This window comes from Dendrobates tinctorius, unplaced genomic scaffold (genome assembly GCF_039654945.1).
Source record: "Dendrobates tinctorius isolate UK_male_01 unplaced genomic scaffold, ASM3965494v1 ptg000272l, whole genome shotgun sequence".
Classification (NCBI taxonomy): domain Eukaryota; kingdom Metazoa; phylum Chordata; class Amphibia; order Anura; family Dendrobatidae; genus Dendrobates; species Dendrobates tinctorius.
Window position 1 is genome coordinate 12,129,728 of NW_027361939.1, and position 12,541 is coordinate 12,142,268.

At 42.1% G+C, this 12,541-nt stretch overlaps 11 non-coding genes across 11 annotated transcripts; 8 read left to right on the plus strand and 3 right to left on the minus strand.

Annotated features, from left to right (window-relative positions):
* Positions 1-93: 93 nt before the first annotated feature.
* On the minus strand, positions 94-166 carry TRNAM-CAU (transfer RNA methionine (anticodon CAU)). The gene has a single exon. It is a non-coding gene; the product is annotated as a tRNA-Met (tRNA).
* Positions 167-254: 88 nt separating this feature from the next.
* Positions 255-326, plus strand: TRNAE-UUC (transfer RNA glutamic acid (anticodon UUC)). The gene has a single exon. It is a non-coding gene; the product is annotated as a tRNA-Glu (tRNA).
* Positions 327-1,227: 901 nt separating this feature from the next.
* TRNAE-CUC (transfer RNA glutamic acid (anticodon CUC)) lies at positions 1,228-1,299 on the plus strand. Its single transcript has one exon. It is a non-coding gene; the product is annotated as a tRNA-Glu (tRNA).
* A 1,596-nt stretch (positions 1,300-2,895) lies between these two features.
* Positions 2,896-2,968, minus strand: TRNAM-CAU (transfer RNA methionine (anticodon CAU)). Its single transcript has one exon. It is a non-coding gene; the product is annotated as a tRNA-Met (tRNA).
* Positions 2,969-3,056: 88 nt separating this feature from the next.
* Positions 3,057-3,128, plus strand: TRNAE-UUC (transfer RNA glutamic acid (anticodon UUC)). The gene has a single exon. It is a non-coding gene; the product is annotated as a tRNA-Glu (tRNA).
* An 898-nt stretch (positions 3,129-4,026) lies between these two features.
* TRNAE-CUC (transfer RNA glutamic acid (anticodon CUC)) lies at positions 4,027-4,098 on the plus strand. The gene has a single exon. It is a non-coding gene; the product is annotated as a tRNA-Glu (tRNA).
* A 1,596-nt stretch (positions 4,099-5,694) lies between these two features.
* On the minus strand, positions 5,695-5,767 carry TRNAM-CAU (transfer RNA methionine (anticodon CAU)). Its single transcript has one exon. It is a non-coding gene; the product is annotated as a tRNA-Met (tRNA).
* Positions 5,768-5,855: 88 nt separating this feature from the next.
* TRNAE-UUC (transfer RNA glutamic acid (anticodon UUC)) lies at positions 5,856-5,927 on the plus strand. The gene has a single exon. It is a non-coding gene; the product is annotated as a tRNA-Glu (tRNA).
* Positions 5,928-6,827: 900 nt separating this feature from the next.
* Positions 6,828-6,899, plus strand: TRNAE-CUC (transfer RNA glutamic acid (anticodon CUC)). The gene has a single exon. It is a non-coding gene; the product is annotated as a tRNA-Glu (tRNA).
* A 2,737-nt stretch (positions 6,900-9,636) lies between these two features.
* TRNAE-CUC (transfer RNA glutamic acid (anticodon CUC)) lies at positions 9,637-9,708 on the plus strand. The gene has a single exon. It is a non-coding gene; the product is annotated as a tRNA-Glu (tRNA).
* A 1,757-nt stretch (positions 9,709-11,465) lies between these two features.
* TRNAE-UUC (transfer RNA glutamic acid (anticodon UUC)) lies at positions 11,466-11,537 on the plus strand. The gene has a single exon. It is a non-coding gene; the product is annotated as a tRNA-Glu (tRNA).
* Positions 11,538-12,541: the final 1,004 nt, after the last annotated feature.

The window sequence follows — 12,541 nt, forward strand, 5'->3', positions numbered from 1 at the left end:
GGTTCACAAATCCTTACTTATCAGAAACGTGTTAGAAATGAACAGGAAAGTTCTAAGTTTTTGACAAAATCTCTTCGGAAAAGAGGAGCCCGCTGCCCCGTGTGAGTATCGAACTCACGACCTTCAGATTATGAGACTGACGCGCTACCTACTGCGCTAACGAGGTAAGATGCACGTGCCAATCTGCAGACGTTTCTTGTGCAAGCCCCCGAGCTGATTTTTTTCAATAGATACCTCAGTGTGTAGCTATCCATTCCCATATGGTCTAGCGGTTAGGATTCCTGGTTTTCACCCAGGCGGCCCGGGTTCGACTCCCGGTATGGGAACGCACCTTTTACTGTACTACTGCCAACAATCAAAGACAGAAATGTATTTTCCAGACAATAATATTTCAGGTAGATTTTGTACTTTGCAGTCAAAAATGCTGAACATCAGGGTATTTGTGGCTCTTACTGACCTTTAGCACAAGATTTCATTTTGTTTCATAGCTTAAACCATTCTCAACTACACCTTATTACTCCAAAGCGTCAAGGGACGCAACAATCCATGTGTTCTGTCTGTCACTAAGGCTCCTGTTTCCTTTCGAATCGGAAATGTTTCAGTGAGAAAGTTCTGAGTGGGTGACACAATATCCCAAGAAAAGGGGGGAGAATAGTTCCACGTGTGAGGAAAAAACCTCATGAACTTCAGATTACCAACTGACGTGCTAAGTACCATGCTCATGTGGCAACTTTTTTCTTTTGTGATGTAAAAGCTATTTAATCAGAGCAAAAACTTCTTTTTTTTTTTTTTTTTTTTTTTTTAAATTTATCTTGCTGCTTAGTGTATAACTTGTCCCACGTGGAAAAGTGGATAGGACCTAGTATCCCTGGTCGACTGGTTTACTTCCTGCTATGGGAGTGACACTCCTTTGGAACTAGTACACACATTCAAAAGCTGCCCCATGCCTTGTACGTGGAAACAGTTTAGGAACTAAATTGGTTATGTTTTGGTACTGAATCGGAAAAATCTGTGGCCCTGTAGCCAAGATGGAGACAGAATCGATTGAGAAAACGAGGGACCAGTACCCCGTCTAAGAATCGAACGTTCATCTTTCAGCTTATGAGACTGATTTGCTTACAACTGTGTTAACGAGGCAAGCTGCGCAAATAGAACTGCAGAAGTTGCTTGTGCCAAGTAGAAAACTTATTTTTTTTCAGATTGTCACTGATAAGACAGCACATCTTTTCCCATATGGTCTAGCGGTTAGGATTCCTGGTTCTCACCCAGGCGTGCCGGGTTCAACTCCCGGTATGGGAATGTACTTTTCTGTACTGCCACCAACATTCAAAGACAAAGGTGTTTTTCAGACAAAAGTATTTCAGGTAGAATTTGCGTTAAGCTGTCGAAAATTCTGAACGCCATCTTTTGGTCCGTTCGTTGTGATGAACTTTGGCACAAGATTTAATTTGGTTTCATAGCTCAAATCAATCTCAACTAGCCCCTTTTACAGCAAACGTGTCAAGAGAATCAACAACCCATGTGTCCTGTCTGTCATTTGGGTTCGCAAATTCTTACTTATCAGAAACATTTTAAATCTGAAAGGGAAAGTTCTAATTTGGTGACAGAATCTCTTCAGAAAAGAGGGTACCGCTTCCCCATGTGAGGATCGAACTCACGAACTTCAGAATATGAGACTGACGCGCTCGCTACTGACGGGTGTTTTTCAGACAAAAGTATTTCAGGTAGATTTTGCGCTTAGCTGTCAAACAGCTCAAATCACTCTCATCTGCCTCTTTATACAGCAAACGGGTCAAGAGAAACAGCAACCCATGTGTCCCATCTGTCATTTGGGTTCACAAATCCTTACTTATCAGAAACGTTTTAGAACTGAAAGGGAAAGTTCTAAGTTTTTGACAAAATCTCTTCGGAAAAGAGGAGCCTGCTGCCCCGTGTGAGGATCGAACTCACGACCTTCAGATTATGAGACTGACGCGGGTGTTTTTCAGACAAAAGTATTTCAGGTAGATTTTGCGCTTAGCTGTCAATCATTCTGAACACCAGCTTTTGGTTACATTCATTGTGACGACCTTTGGCACAAGATTTAATTTTTTTTCATAGCTCAAATCACTCTCATCTGCCTCTTTATACAGCAAACGGGTCAAGAGAACCAGCATCCCATGTGTCATTTGGGTTCACAAATCCTTACTTATCAGAAACGTGTTAGAAATGAACAGGAAAGTTCTAAGTTTTTGACAAAATCTCTTCGGAAAAGAGGAGCCCGCTGGCCCGTGTGAGTATCGAACTCACGAACTTCAGAATATGAGACTGACGCGCTCGCTACTGACGGGTGTTTTTCAGACAAAAGTATTTCAGGTAGATTTTGCGCTTAGCTGTCAAACAGCTCAAATCACTCTCATCTGCCTCTTTATACAGCAAACGGGTCAAGAGAAACAGCAACCCATGTGTCCCATCTGTCATTTGGGTTCACAAATCCTTACTTATCAGAAACGTGTTAGAACTGAAAGGGAAAGTTCTAAGTTTTTGACAAAATCTCTTCGGAAAAGAGGAGCCTGCTGCCCCGTGTGAGGATCGAACTTACGACCTTCAGATTATGAGACTGACGCGGGTGTTTTTCAGACAAAAGTATTTCAGGTAGATTTTGCGCTTAGCTGTCAATCATTCTGAACACGAGCTTTTGGTTACATTCATTGTGACGACCTTTGGCACAAGATTTAATTTTTTTTCATAGCTCAAATCACTCTCATCTGCCTCTTTATACTGCAAACGGGTCAAGAGAACCAGCATCCCATGTGTCATTTGGGTTCACAAATCCTTACTTATCAGAAACGTGTTAGAAATGAACAGGAAAGTTCTAAGTTTTTGACAAAATCTCTTCGGAAAAGAGGAGCCCGCTGCCCCGTGTGAGTATCGAACTCACGACCTTCAGATTATGAGACTGACGCGCTACCTACTGCGCTAACGAGGTAAGATGCACGTGCCAATCTGCAGACGTTTCTTGTGCAAGCCCCCGAGCTGATTTTTTTCAATAGATACCTCAGTGTGTAGCTATCCATTCCCATATGGTCTAGCGGTTAGGATTCCTGGTTTTCACCCAGGCGGCCCGTGTTCGACTCCCGGTATGGGAACGCACCTTTTACTGTACTACTGCCAACAATCAAAGACAGAAATGTATTTTCCAGACAATAATATTTCAGGTAGATTTTGTACTTTGCAGTCAAAAATGCTGAACATCAGGGTATTTGTGGCTCTTACTGACCTTTAGCACAAGATTTCATTTTGTTTCATAGCTTAAACCATTCTCAACTACACCTTATTACTCCAAAGCGTCAAGGGACGCAACAATCCATGTGTTCTTTCTGTCACTAAGGCTCCTGTTTCCTTTCGAATCGGAAACGTTTCAGTGAGAAAGTTCTGAGTGGGTGACACAATATCCCAAGAAAAGGGGGGAGAATAGTTCCACGTGTGAGGAAAAAACCTCATGAACTTCAGATTACCAACTGACGTGCTAAGTACCATGCTCATGTGGCAACTTTTTTCTTTTGTGATGTAAAAGCTATTTAATCAGAGCAAAAACTTCTTTTTTTTTTTTTTTTTTTTTTAAATTTATCTTGCTGCTTAGTGTATAACTTGTCCCACGTGGAAAAGTGGATAGGACCTAGTATCCCTGGTCGACTGGTTTACTTCCTGCTATGGGAGTGACACTCCTTTGGAACTAGTACACACATTCAAAAGCTGCCCCATGCCTTGTACGTGGAAACAGTTTAGGAACTAAATTGGTTATGTTTTGGTACTGAATCGGAAAAATCTGTGGCCCTGTAGCCAAGATGGAGACAGAATCGATTGAGAAAACGAGGGACCAGTACCCCGTCTAAGAATCGAACGTTCATCTTTCAGCTTATGAGACTGATTTGCTTACAACTGTGTTAACGAGGCAAGCTGCGCAAATAGAACTGCAGAAGTTGCTTGTGCCAAGTAGAAAACTTATTTTTTTTCAGATTGTCACTGATAAGACAGCACATCTTTTCCCATATGGTCTAGCGGTTAGGATTCCTGGTTCTCACCCAGGCGGGCCGGGTTCAACTCCCGGTATGGGAATGTACTTTTCTGTACTGCCACCAACATTCAAAGACAAAGGTGTTTTTCAGACAAAAGTATTTCAGGTAAAATTTGCGTTAAGCTGTCGAAAATTCTGAACGCCATCTTTTGGTCCGTTCGTTGTGATGAACTTTGGCACAAGATTTAATTTGGTTTCATAGCTCAAATCAATCTCAACTAGCCCCTTTTACAGCAAACGTGTCAAGAGAATCAACAACCCATGTGTCCTGTCTGTCATTTGGGTTCGCAAATTCTTACTTATCAGAAACATTTTAAATCTGAAAGGGAAAGTTCTAATTTGGTGACAGAATCTCTTCAGAAAAGAGGGTACCGCTTCCCCATGTGAGGATCGAACTCACGAACTTCAGAATATGAGACTGACGCGCTCGCTACTGACGGGTGTTTTTCAGACAAAAGTATTTCAGGTAGATTTTGCGCTTAGCTGTCAAACAGCTCAAATCACTCTCATCTGCCTCTTTATACAGCAAACGGGTCAAGAGAAACAGCAACCCATGTGTCCCATCTGTCATTTGGGTTCACAAATCCTTACTTATCAGAAACGTTTTAGAACTGAAAGGGAAAGTTCTAAGTTTTTGACAAAATCTCTTCGGAAAAGAGGAGCCTGCTGCCCCGTGTGAGGATCGAACTCACGACCTTCAGATTATGAGACTGACGCGGGTGTTTTTCAGACAAAAGTATTTCAGGTAGATTTTGCGCTTAGCTGTCAATCATTCTGAACACCAGCTTTTGGTTACATTCATTGTGACGACCTTTGGCACAAGATTTAATTTTTTTTCATAGCTCAAATCACTCTCATCTGCCTCTTTATACAGCAAACGGGTCAAGAGAACCAGCATCCCATGTGTCATTTGGGTTCACAAATCCTTACTTATCAGAAACGTGTTAGAAATGAACAGGAAAGTTCTAAGTTTTTGACAAAATCTCTTCGGAAAAGAGGAGCCCGCTGGCCCGTGTGAGTATCGAACTCACGAACTTCAGAATATGAGACTGACGCGCTCGCTACTGACGGGTGTTTTTCAGACAAAAGTATTTCAGGTAGATTTTGCGCTTAGCTGTCAAACAGCTCAAATCACTCTCATCTGCCTCTTTATACAGCAAACGGGTCAAGAGAAACAGCAACCCATGTGTCCCATCTGTCATTTGGGTTCACAAATCCTTACTTATCAGAAACGTGTTAGAACTGAAAGGGAAAGTTCTAAGTTTTTGACAAAATCTCTTCGGAAAAGAGGAGCCTGCTGCCCCGTGTGAGGATCGAACTTACGACCTTCAGATTATGAGACTGACGCGGGTGTTTTTCAGACAAAAGTATTTCAGGTAGATTTTGCGCTTAGCTGTCAATCATTCTGAACACGAGCTTTTGGTTACATTCATTGTGACGACCTTTGGCACAAGATTTAATTTTTTTTCATAGCTCAAATCACTCTCATCTGCCTCTTTATACTGCAAACGGGTCAAGAGAACCAGCATCCCATGTGTCATTTGGGTTCACAAATCCTTACTTATCAGAAACGTGTTAGAAATGAACAGGAAAGTTCTAAGTTTTTGACAAAATCTCTTCGGAAAAGAGGAGCCCGCTGCCCCGTGTGAGTATCGAACTCACGACCTTCAGATTATGAGACTGACGCGCTACCTACTGCGCTAACGAGGTAAGATGCACGTGCCAATCTGCAGACGTTTCTTGTGCAAGCCCCCGAGCTGATTTTTTTCAATAGATACCTCAGTGTGTAGCTATCCATTCCCATATGGTCTAGCGGTTAGGATTCCTGGTTTTCACCCAGGCGGCCCGTGTTCGACTCCCGGTATGGGAAAGCACCTTTTACTGTACTACTGCCAACAATCAAAGACAGAAATGTATTTTCCAGACAATAATATTTCAGGTAGATTTTGGACTTTGCAGTCAAAAATGCTGAACATCAGGGTATTTGTGGCTCTTACTGACCTTTAGCACAAGATTTCATTTTGTTTCATAGCTTAAACCATTCTCAACTACACCTTATTACTCCAAAGCGTCAAGGGACGCAACAATCCATGTGTTCTTTCTGTCACTAAGGCTCCTGTTTCCTTTCGAATCGGAAACGTTTCAGTGAGAAAGTTCTGAGTGGGTGACACAATATCCCAAGAAAAGGGGGGAGAATAGTTCCACGTGTGAGGAAAAAACCTCATGAACTTCAGATTACCAACTGACGTGCTAAGTACCATGCTCATGTGGCAACTTTTTTCTTTTGTGATGTAAAAGCTATTTAATCAGAGCAAAAACTTCTTTTTTTTTTTTTTTTTTTTTTTTAAATTTATCTTGCTGCTTAGTGTATAACTTGTCCCACGTGGAAAAGTGGATAGGACCTAGTATCCCTGGTCGACTGGTTTACTTCCTGCTATGGGAGTGACACTCCTTTGGAACTAGTACACACATTCAAAAGCTGCCCCATGCCTTGTACGTGGAAACAGTTTAGGAACTAAATTGGTTATGTTTTGGTACTGAATCGGAAAAATCTGTGGCCCTGTAGCCAAGATGGAGACAGAATCGATTGAGAAAACGAGGGACCAGTACCCCGTCTAAGAATCGAACGTTCATCTTTCAGCTTATGAGACTGATTTGCTTACAACTGTGTTAACGAGGCAAGCTGCGCAAATAGAACTGCAGAAGTTGCTTGTGCCAAGTAGAAAACTTATTTTTTTTCAGATTGTCACTGATAAAACAGCACATCTTTTCCCATATGGTCTAGCGGTTAGGATTCCTGGTTCTCACCCAGGCGGGCCGGGTTCAACTCCCGGTATGGGAATGTACTTTTCTGTACTGCCACCAACATTCAAAGACAAAGGTGTTTTTCAGACAAAAGTATTTCAGGTAAAATTTGCGTTAAGCTGTCGAAAATTCTGAACGCCATCTTTTGGTCCGTTCGTTGTGATGAACTTTGGCACAAGATTTAATTTGGTTTCATAGCTCAAATCAATCTCAACTAGCCCCTTTTACAGCAAACGTGTCAAGAGAATCAACAACCCATGTGTCCTGTCTGTCATTTGGGTTCGCAAATTCTTACTTATCAGAAACATTTTAAATCTGAAAGGGAAAGTTCTAATTTGGTGACAGAATCTCTTCAGAAAAGAGGGTACCGCTTCCCCATGTGAGGATCGAACTCACGAACTTCAGAATATGAGACTGACGCGCTCGCTACTGACGGGTGTTTTTCAGACAAAAGTATTTCAGGTAGATTTTGCGCTTAGCTGTCAAACAGCTCAAATCACTCTCATCTGCCTCTTTATACAGCAAACGGGTCAAGAGAAACAGCAACCCATGTGTCCCATCTGTCATTTGGGTTCACAAATCCTTACTTATCAGAAACGTGTTAGAACTGAAAGGGAAAGTTCTAAGTTTTTGACAAAATCTCTTCGGAAAAGAGGAGCCTGCTGCCCCGTGTGAGGATCGAACTCACGACCTTCAGATTATGAGACTGACGCGGGTGTTTTTCAGACAAAAGTATTTCAGGTAGATTTTGCGCTTAGCTGTCAATCATTCTGAACACCAGCTTTTGGTTACATTCATTGTGACGACCTTTGGCACAAGATTTAATTTTTTTTCATAGCTCAAATCACTCTCATCTGCCTCTTTATACAGCAAACGGGTCAAGAGAACCAGCATCCCATGTGTCATTTGGGTTCACAAATCCTTACTTATCAGAAACGTGTTAGAAATGAACAGGAAAGTTCTAAGTTTTTGACAAAATCTCTTCGGAAAAGAGGAGCCCGCTGGCCCGTGTGAGTATCGAACTCAGGAACTTCAGAATATGAGACTGACGCGCTCGCTACTGACGGGTGTTTTTCAGACAAAAGTATTTCAGGTAGATTTTGCGCTTAGCTGTCAAACAGCTCAAATCACTCTCATCTGCCTCTTTATACAGCAAACGGGTCAAGAGAAACAGCAACCCATGTGTCCCATCTGTCATTTGGGTTCACAAATCCTTACTTATCAGAAACGTGTTAGAACTGAAAGGGAAAGTTCTAAGTTTTTGACAAAATCTCTTCGGAAAAGAGGAGCCTGCTGCCCCGTGTGAGGATCGAACTTACGACCTTCAGATTATGAGACTGACGCGGGTGTTTTTCAGACAAAAGTATTTCAGGTAGATTTTGCGCTTAGCTGTCAATCATTCTGAACACGAGCTTTTGGTTACATTCATTGTGACGACCTTTGGCACAAGATTTAATTTTTTTTCATAGCTCAAATCACTCTCATCTGCCTCTTTATACAGCAAACGGGTCAAGAGAACCAGCATCCCATGTGTCATTTGGGTTCACAAATCCTTACTTATCAGAAACGTGTTAGAAATGAACAGGAAAGTTCTAAGTTTTTGACAAAATCTCTTCGGAAAAGAGGAGCCCGCTGCCCCGTGTGAGTATCGAACTCACGACCTTCAGATTATGAGACTGACGCGCTACCTACTGCGCTACCTACTGCGCTAACGAGGTAAGATGCACGTGCCAATCTGCAGACGTTTCTTGTGCAAGCCCCCGAGCTGATTTTTTTCAATAGATACCTCAGTGTGTAGCTATCCATTCCCATATGGTCTAGCGGTTAGGATTCCCGGTTTTCACCCAGGCGGCCCGCGTTCGACTCCCGGTATGGGAACGCGCCTTTTACTGTACTACTGCCAACAATCAAAGACAGAAATGTATTTTCCAGACAATAATATTTCAGGTAGATTTTGTACTTTGCAGTCAAAAATGCTGAACATCAGGGTATTTGTGGCTCTTACTGACCTTTAGCACAAGATTTCATTTTGTTTCATAGCTTAAACCATTCTCAACTACACCTTATTACTCCAAAGCGTCAAGGGACGCAACAATCCATGTGTTCTTTCTGTCACTAAGGCTCCTGTTTCCTTTCGAATCGGAAACGTTTCAGTGAGAAAGTTCTGAGTGGGTGACACAATATCCCAAGAAAAGGGGGGAGAATAGTTCCACGTGTGAGGAAAAAACCTCATGAACTTCAGATTACCAACTGACGTGCTAAGTACCATGCTCATGTGGCAACTTTTTTCTTTTGTGATGTAAAAGCTATTTAATCAGAGCAAAAACTTCTTTTTTTTTTTTTTTTTTTTAAATTTATCTTGCTGCTTAGTGTATAACTTGTCCCACGTGGAAAAGTGGATAGGACCTAGTATCCCTGGTCGACTGGTTTACTTCCTGCTATGGGAGTGACACTCCTTTGGAACTAGTACACACATTCAAAAGCTGCCCCATGCCTTGTACGTGGAAACAGTTTAGGAACTAAATTGGTTATGTTTTGGTACTGAATCGGAAAAATCTGTGGCCCTGTAGCCAAGATGGAGACAGAATCGATTGAGAAAACGAGGGACCAGTACCCCGTCTAAGAATCGAACGTTCATCTTTCAGCTTATGAGACTGATTTGCTTACAACTGTGTTAACAGGGCAAGCTGCGCAAATAGAACTGCAGAAGTTGCTTGTGCCAAGTAGAAAACTTATTTTTTTTCAGATTGTCACTGATAAGACAGCACATCTTTTCCCATATGGTCTAGCGGTTAGGATTCCTGGTTCTCACCCAGGCGGGCCGGGTTCAACTCCCGGTATGGGAATGTACTTTTCTGTACTGCCACCAACATTCAAAGACAAAGGTGTTTTTCAGACAAAAGTATTTCAGGAAGAATTTGCGTTAAGCTGTCGAAAATTCTGAACGCCATCTTTTGGTCCGTTCGTTGTGATGAACTTTGGCACAAGATTTAATTTGGTTTCATAGCTCAAATCAATCTCAACTAGCCCCTTTTACAGCAAACGTGTCAAGAGAATCAACAACCCATGTGTCCTGTCTGTCATTTGGGTTCGCAAATTCTTACTTATCAGAAACATTTTAAATCTGAAAGGGAAAGTTCTAATTTGGTGACAGAATCTCTTCAGAAAAGAGGGTACCGCTTCCCCATGTGAGGATCGAACTCACGAACTTCAGAATATGAGACTGACGCGCTCGCTACTGACGGGTGTTTTTCAGACAAAAGTATTTCAGGTAGATTTTGCGCTTAGCTGTCAAACAGCTCAAATCACTCTCATCTGCCTCTTTATACAGCAAACGGGTCAAGAGAAACAGCAACCCATGTGTCCCATCTGTCATTTGGGTTCACAAATCCTTACTTATCAGAAACGTGTTAGAACTGAAAGGGAAAGTTCTAAGTTTTTGACAAAATCTCTTCGGAAAAGAGGAGCCTGCTGCCCCGTGTGAGGATCGAACTCACGACCTTCAGATTATGAGACTGACGCGGGTGTTTTTCAGACAAAAGTATTTCAGGTAGATTTTGCGCTTAGCTGTCAATCATTCTGAACACCAGCTTTTGGTTACATTCATTGTGACGACCTTTGGCACAAGATTTAATTTTTTTTCATAGCTCAAATCACTCTCATCTGCCTCTTTATACAGCAAACGGGTCAAGAGAACCAGCATCCCATGTGTCATTTGGGTTCACAAATCCTTACTTATCAGAAACGTGTTAGAAATGAACAGGAAAGTTCTAAGTTTTTGACAAAATCTCTTCGGAAAAGAGGAGCCCGCTGCCCCGTGTGAGTATCGAACTCACGAACTTCAGAATATGAGACTGACGCGCTCGCTACTGACGGGTGTTTTTCAGACAAAAGTATTTCAGGTAGATTTTGCGCTTAGCTGTCAAACAGCTCAAATCACTCTCATCTGCCTCTTTATACAGCAAACGGGTCAAGAGAAACAGCAACCCATGTGTCCCATCTGTCATTTGGGTTCACAAATCCTTACTTATCAGAAACGTGTTAGAACTGAAAGGGAAAGTTCTAAGTTTTTGACAAAATCTCTTCGGAAAAGAGGAGCCTGCTGCCCCGTGTGAGGATCGAACTTACGACCTTCAGATTATGAGACTGACGCGGGTGTTTTTCAGACAAAAGTATTTCAGGTAGATTTTGCGCTTAGCTGTCAATCATTCTGAACACCAGCTTTTGGTTACATTCATTGTGACGACCTTTGGCACAAGATTTAATTTTTTTTCATAGCTCAAATCACTCTCATCTGCCTCTTTATACAGCAAACGGGTCAAGAGAACCAGCATCCCATGTGTCATTTGGGTTCACAAATCCTTACTTATCAGAAACGTGTTAGAAATGAACAGGAAAGTTCTAAGTTTTTGACAAAATCTCTTCGGAAAAGAGGAGCCTGCTGGCCCGTGTGAGTATCGAACTCACGACCTTCAGATTATGAGACTGACGCGCTACCTACTGCGCTAACGAGGTAAGATGCACGTGCCAATCTGCAGACGTTTCTTGTGCAAGCCCCCGAGCTGATTTTTTTCAATAGATACCTCAGTGTGTAGCTATCCATTCCCATATGGTCTAGCGGTTAGGATTCCTGGTTTTCACCCAGGCGGCCCGGGTTCGACTCCCGGTATGGGAACGCACCTTTTACTGTACTACTGCCAACAATCAAAGACAGAAATGTATTTTCCAGACAATAATATTTCAGGTAGATTTTGTACTTTGCAGTCAAAAATGCTGAACATCAGGGTATTTGTGGCTCTTACTGACCTTTAGCACAAGATTTCATTTTGTTTCATAGCTTAAACCATTCTCAACTACACCTTATTACTCCAAAGCGTCAAGGGACGCAACAATCCATGTGTTCTTTCTGTCACTAAGGCTCCTGTTTCCTTTCGAATCGGAAACGTTTCAGTGAGAAAGTTCTGAGTGGGTGACACAATATCCCAAGAAAAGGGGGGAGAATAGTTCCACGTGTGAGGAAAAAACCTCATGAACTTCAGATTACCAACTGACGTGCTAAGTACCATGCTCATGTGGCAACTTTTTTCTTTTGTGATGTAAAAGCTATTTAATCAGAGCAAAAACTTCTTTTTTTTTTTTTTTTTTTTTTAAATTTATCTTGCTGCTTAGTGTATAACTTGTCCCACGTGGAAAAGTGGATAGGACCTAGTATCCCTGGTCGACTGGTTTACTTCCTGCTATGGGAGTGACACTCCTTTGGAACTAGTACACACATTCAAAAGCTGCCCCATGCCTTGTACGTGGAAACAGTTTAGGAACTAAATTGGTTATGTTTTGGTACTGAATCGGAAAAATCTGTGGCCCTGTAGCCAAGATGGAGACAGAATCGATTGAGAAAACGAGGGACCAGTACCCCGTCTAAGAATCGAACGTTCATCTTTCAGCTTATGAGACTGATTTGCTTACAACTGTGTTAACGAGGCAAGCTGCGCAAATAGAACTGCAGAAGTTGCTTGTGCCAAGTAGAAAACTTATTTTTTTTCAGATTGTCACTGATAAGACAGCACATCTTTTCCCATATGGTCTAGCGGTTAGGATTCCTTGTTCTCACCCAGGCGGGCCGGGTTCAACTCCCGGTATGGGAATGTACTTTTCTGTACTGCCACCAACATTCAAAGA